The 6,422-nt window shown below is 40.8% G+C and overlaps 1 non-coding gene across 1 annotated transcript; it reads left to right on the top strand.

Annotated features, from left to right (window-relative positions):
- Positions 1 to 478: 478 nt before the first annotated feature.
- On the top strand, positions 479 to 551 carry TRNAK-UUU (transfer RNA lysine (anticodon UUU)). The gene has a single exon. It is a non-coding gene; the product is annotated as a tRNA-Lys (tRNA).
- The last annotated feature ends 5,871 nt before the right edge of the window (positions 552 to 6,422 follow it).

Raw genomic sequence — 6,422 nt, forward strand, 5'->3', positions numbered from 1 at the left:
AGCTCAGCCAGAATTGTGTTCATAGCACTCTGGAGGGTGGGTGGTGCATTTGTGAGCCCAAATAGCCTAAAATTCATAGTGATGTGGGTCTTGAATGCCGTTTTGTATTCGTCTGCTTCATGTAATCTTATCTGATCGTAACCAGCTCTCATATCCAGCTTAGTAAACCAAACAGCACAAGATTACTCATCCAACAATTCTTCAACTACATGCATTGGGTATTTTATTAGACGAATCCATCTTATTTCCTTATTTCTCTGTTTTGGTAGCAGGAGAAGTAGTTTGTTCAGCCCAGACTTCAAAGTAGTCTCCCTCGTTGACCTTTCTTTTTTAGATAGAATCCTCAATGAGTGGAAAGGACTCCCAAACTTGCTCCACGGTACTATACCATACAGAGCCGCGCCCTTGTGATATGATAAGAAGAAAAGGGGCCAGGCCGCCCTCTTTTCTTTTCCGCACCAAGCCTTCTTGTAAAATCGGAAGTATAGCTCAGTTGGTAGAGCATTGGGCTTTTAACCTAATGGTCGCAGGTTCAAGTCCTGCTATACCCAAAACAAAACAAAAAACCACTCTTGTATTCGTAAGGATGCATAGTAGCCTTCAAAGAGCACTCTTTGGCCTTGAAGAAAGGCCCTTTCTCATCAACATCTCGACTTCGCTCATTGTTTGAGGTAAGTATAAAGGAGATCAGACTGGCTCGGTCATTGATAGGCCGGCCTTCTCCTTATTCATTGGATAGGGCGCGGGGGAAAGTCAAGTCAAGCACTAGTTAGTTGGGGTGGGACGCACCAAAGCAGCGTTCGTTGCACTAGCGCCTTATCTTTTGAAGCTAAACAGAGGCTCGAAAGACAGAGTACGTCCGAAGTCGTTGGCTGCCTTTTTGTAGTGCGCAAGTTAGAGTGAACTTCTTCTTCTGTTCTGCGAATCTACTAACGAGAACTGCCGTACAGTCCTATCTTTTTTTAAGAAAGATCGTAGATGAACGCTTCGTTTCGTTACCTAAGTAGTTGAGCAATTCATTCCAAGGTAAACAAAGAGGTATTTCCTTTTCTCGTTCAGTCCTTCTCTCCTTCCATCCCAGTAGGTCTATTCATGCTTTTTTGCTATCCATCTTGATCAAATAGAAGAAGGGGAAATTCAGACTAGGCAAAACACCTCAAAAAGTGAAAAAAAGATAAAAACAACTTTCTTATTGTCAAGTAGTAAACCATAGTTCTCATCCTAGGAAACCATATCGATCATCGGTTCAGAGCTACCAACTATGAAGCTCTTTTCTAGAGCGAGTCAACAATTCGTGGATCCATGGTTTGAATGAAGCTATGTACCCGGGTAGAGATGATTTTTCTCAAAGATGTTCCGCTCATCCAAGAATCTGAAACTTCATCTACATAAACTCATAAATAGCCCTTTCCTTTCTTTTCTTGACTTAAAAAGGTAATCACTACTTTCTGTTCATCTTTTATCAAGTCTTCCTCTTCCTGATTGAGTCAATCAGGGATAGAAATTCCGATCAACTATGAGGAGTAGGGCTGCTGGGCAAGTGAATGAACTCTGTCCTAGGCATTTCCAATAAGTTCAGTGAAGTGAGGGCGAAGCCTTTTTTGAGAGGGAAAATACACTCCAAATGATATTCCATAATGGAAGGAATGAGTGGAAGATTTACTGGAAGAAAAAATACGATACTTTTCTAGTCGTAGGTAGGGCTACCTATCTAGTTTTGTGCTTCGGGCGTACCAGATTCAATAGGCTAGGTTATAGCTAACAGATTTCTTTAAGAACTAGCCGCCTATAAGCCTCGCTAGTAGTATTCCTGCCCAGTGCCGGAGTAGTGACTCACAAGGTAAGTTCTCCTCGATGCATTTCCAACACTCTCTTTTTCTACGTACACTTTTGATTCCTCAGTAGGTAGGGACAACGTTCGAGATCTGATCCAACCGTCTATTTCTCATTGATTGGGAGATTGGATTCGAATCCAAGGAGAACTGATTGGATGTCATGGAACGAATGGGGCACCATGTTGGTTACCCACTGCTAGCCTAGCGGGGATTTCTCTACTTGTTGAAAGTGGAAAGGAGTCATATTTGAATTGGAGGCTCGTTCACTCACACCTTTCTTTGATTATTGATGACTTGGCTTCTTGCTCAAGTAAGCACCCGACATACCAATTCATTATCCTTGGGGCTCGGCTCGCTCCTTCCTATCTACGTTATTCTTTCTTTGTTACTCTCGTAATGACGATCCGAAAGAAATCAAGGTTACCAGGTCACAGCTCTGATTCTTCTTCCCTTATAGAACCTTCCCGCAAGAAATCAGTGGAAGTGGGTCCGCCCCTACAACTCCTCAAATCTGCCTTCTTTTCTGCTCTGCGCTGTACATATTCTCAAGTTATGAGAAAGAATGGATTTGAATGCAATTTTGAATTAACAAAATAAACGAATGAAGAATATTTTTACCTCTTATCTGATAAGCAATCAAAGCATTTGAACTGCTCAATGAACAATAAAGAAAGAGCTAAGGTAAAAAAGTATATGTGTTACTAATAGTAAACCAATTTTATTTGGAGTTTGCTTTCAGCTGAACATGTTATAACTACAAATGAGGTGAGGCTTGATTAGGTGGCTTTGCAAGAACTAGGGAGGAACACAAGTTATGTACTTTAGGCTAAACATATGAATTTAGAAGATCAACTTTTCCAATTGGACATAAACAAAAGCAACCAATAATATATATATATATATATATATATAAACTTCCATAATATTTTCTCTATGGTGAAGTAATTTCATCGATAACCACTAAACGATTAAGTAGTGATGTATGCAAAGCTAGACAACGAACATTTCATAATACACTCGTTCTGCATATCTTTAGGATAAAAGAAAAAACTGCAAAAAAATCCATTTTCCTAAATAAAAAGATCAAGAAATCTATTTTGTATGGTTCTTATTTCGTTGAAAACGTTTCCATGAGACTTTCTTTCATTGAAGAAGTCCATGACTTGTTCTAGGTGATATGAGGTTGAACAGGCTTTAGAAAAAATGCAAAGAAGGGTACATGAGGGTGGAATAAAAAAAAAGATGAGCCCTTCTTTCTTCCTGAGCATTACCGATAAATATTCATTCTTTATACGTTAGGTTGGGTTTCAGATGTATATCATTTATTATATGAAACCAAAAAGAAGAAATGACAAGAAAGTTGTATATAGATGGAGGAATAAATTATGATGTGGAAAACAAGGCAGGGGTTCAAATCCTGTCATCCCTACCTATTACTTCTCCTATGGGCAGTAACGAGGGATCAATTGAGATCGATTCAAATTGGACAAAATTCAGAGTTTCAATTTTCTATATGCATGCGGTACAAAAATCATCCTTTTCTTTACTGCTTTATCTCCCGGAAAGCGCTCTTAGTTCAGTTCGGTAGAACGCGTGTCTCCAAAACCCAATGTCGTAGGTTCAAATCCTACAGAGCGTGATTCTGTTCTTGTTATGTCGAATCCAGAAAAAAGAACTTATATAAATATAAGAAAATGAGACAGTAATGAGGTCCATATCGTCATTGTAATAAAAAAAGATATGCAAGCATTCTTTATGGGAGTCGGGGCTTTCTGATTTGAAGTTGCTGGAAAAGGACCTCTGTGATCGGTTGATCATTAGTCGTTTTTTAAGGTAAGTAGGCAGGGGTGTCTTGATCGAAACCGAACTTCAATTCCACCCAGCTCAGATTCTATGCAGCAGTGGGAAGACCTGTTTATACTTTTATTGAGAATTCCGTTTCTTCCTGCCGCACCCCAATTCTTTCCTAGCAGTTGAAAATTGATATGAGATCTTGAACCTAGGGGGCTCCTATGTTTTGGGCAGAGGCATTGATGCGGGCTATTAGAATAAGGTGGTAAGGTCTAGGCATCTTTAAACCCCACATATGCCCTCTTTGATCTAGTAAGGGGAATGAAAGAAACAGGTATGTTGCACAGTAAAGTGTCATCACTCATCCCCAAACTCCATAGGCCCCGCAATAAAAAGAGTTTACTTTGGTGCCGGAGAGCCAAAACCGCTAACCGAAACAAGACATGTTCACTTTGACCACAGCCACCCGCACTTGCCTACCCGACTGGCTATTTTAGCTATTCTCTCTTCAACCTTCCTCTAACCTAAAATAGTCGTACTCCCCCTTTAGAGATCGATTTCTTTATTCTCTAAGCTAGCTAAACGCCCGAAACATAATAAGCTAAGCCTCCGTCGATTTAGCCAAAGCAGGCCTGGAGAAAATAATGGGAGTCGGTGTCCCGCAAACGCCTTGTTTCATCTTCTTTACGGTGGCTTCTTCTTTAATGAAAGAAGATCTCTGCTGCGCTTATGCCTTCAAACCCGAAAACAGTGGTTATTACAACACCAGGTGAAATAGCTGCTTTTTCTTCTCTTCCTCCCCTCGACCTATTGAAGTTGTGCTCACCCGCAGCCCTAAGCCCTACAGTTCCTTCACTTACCGCCTAATCTTAATCTATTGCCCTGCCTCCAAGAGAAGAAATGGCACCAACCGATACAATGGCAGCTAGTTCCAGGGAAGCTGCTTCAATGGAAGTTGGATTGCCTAGTTGCTTTTGAGTTCGATTTGAACTAGTTTCCAAGCTTTTTTTTCATCCATGCCTATAAGTATAATTATCTTTTCCAATCCGAGTGTTCCAAAAAATATATATATATTTAAATAGGTAATTATCAAGATTGATTCTATGTTCTATGTAAAATGTAAATAAATTCAGCAGGTAATATAGTTGAACTCTACACCTGGACCACATGACCCACGAGAAGAAACCGACATACAAGATCCCTTTTCCGTTTCAACGTGATCATCTCACAGAGTTGGCAAGGGAAGATCACAAAAGGCATAGACTGGTACAGGGACACATGTACTATCTCCATCCAAGAACACATGATTCGAAATCTGGCACACCTGAAACTTGCATCCCCTAGGTGAACACATATGTTTATGATGAAGCTGAACATGGCAGATTTCATTAGATGAAATATTCCTCCCGTTCCAGACCCGTCACTCAACAGCCAACGAGTTTGGCGAGAACAACAGAACAAGTTTGGTTGGCTAATCAATTGTACAACAGAACTGCCTGTATTGAATGCAACTGCAAGTAACCAAGGATACCGCATCGATAATCAGAGGACACGTAGGGGCTACGGTATTTTTTAGGTAGAATCGAACAATAGGACTTTTGACGGAACATAGAGCAACATGTTCTTGGGATGTGCCACACGAACACCATGACAGTTTAGCCCAAAAGGTAGCACATTGATTTTTACTGGTAAAAAGGGGGAAAGAAGAGATTTGACACTGATGGTTAAAACAGGACCATTGATGCATCTTTTAGAGATGGATTTGGTTCCAAAATTGGCTCCCGCATCCATGCTTCCAGAACAAACAGCAACTAAGGTATGCTAATAGTGGTACATAATGAATGCCTCTGCTATAACCTGATGAGTCACTTGCCCGGAGTAAGCTGCAAGATCCTTCACAGATCATTGTGTCTAGATCATGCAACAGATTTGAAAGATGATGGCAACCAATCATTAATCAGTAATCAGAAAAGAACCTGGAGACTGGAGAAGATGAATATGGCTAATCTGTTCTTAAATAGAAGTTCCAGAAGAATTAGTATCGGCTTTTTTAATCTTAAACAGTAGAACCCCTGAATCACCAATCCATTCTGAAATGCAAAGGCAACGTGTCACTGACAGCTGGGTCCACAAAATCCTTGACTGACCCAGCAGTAAGTGACCATGCACGACAACTTAACCTATGAAACCCTCATCACGCAAACAGTTCTCTTGGTTTGACTGAACCTACCTATCCAAAATCCCTGTTGCCAACTTCTTACTGCACAGAAGCAATGGAATAGTATCGTAAAGTGAAGTGAAGCAAATAAACCACTCCTTTGGAATTGATGGACTTGACACACAGCCGACGACTGAGATGTGCCATTGTCATCGTAAAGATCGTCCATCATGAGTACCTTCTTTTGTGCATCCGTCAGTTCAAGTTTTCCCAGCATGTTTTATTACTTGCCTCGATCGATACCATCCACTTATATCTCTTTCTCACGGGACACATAAAGATACCATAGCTATCACTTCTCATGCCAAAGCGCTCCCACCAACTACAAAATACCTTATAGGAGGGGCCCTTGTCTTCAGCTAAAAAGAAGCAGATATTGCCGTAAGCAGGAGATGGAAAAGCCCACGATCTATAACTTACTCACTCAGATATTTACTAGAGCTTGGCAGTGAATGAAGGAGACTCCGAATCCTATTCAGATTGCACGGAGGGCTTGGAAAGAGGCCTCTCGTGTAAGATAAGATTCCATTCCTTCCTATCGAAAGGCTCCAGTAGTAGAGCTCAATTCGGAATGTTGA

The sequence above is a fragment of the Aegilops tauschii genome, chromosome 6 (genome assembly GCF_002575655.3).
Source record: "Aegilops tauschii subsp. strangulata cultivar AL8/78 chromosome 6, Aet v6.0, whole genome shotgun sequence".
Classification (NCBI taxonomy): Eukaryota; Viridiplantae; Streptophyta; class Magnoliopsida; order Poales; family Poaceae; genus Aegilops; species Aegilops tauschii.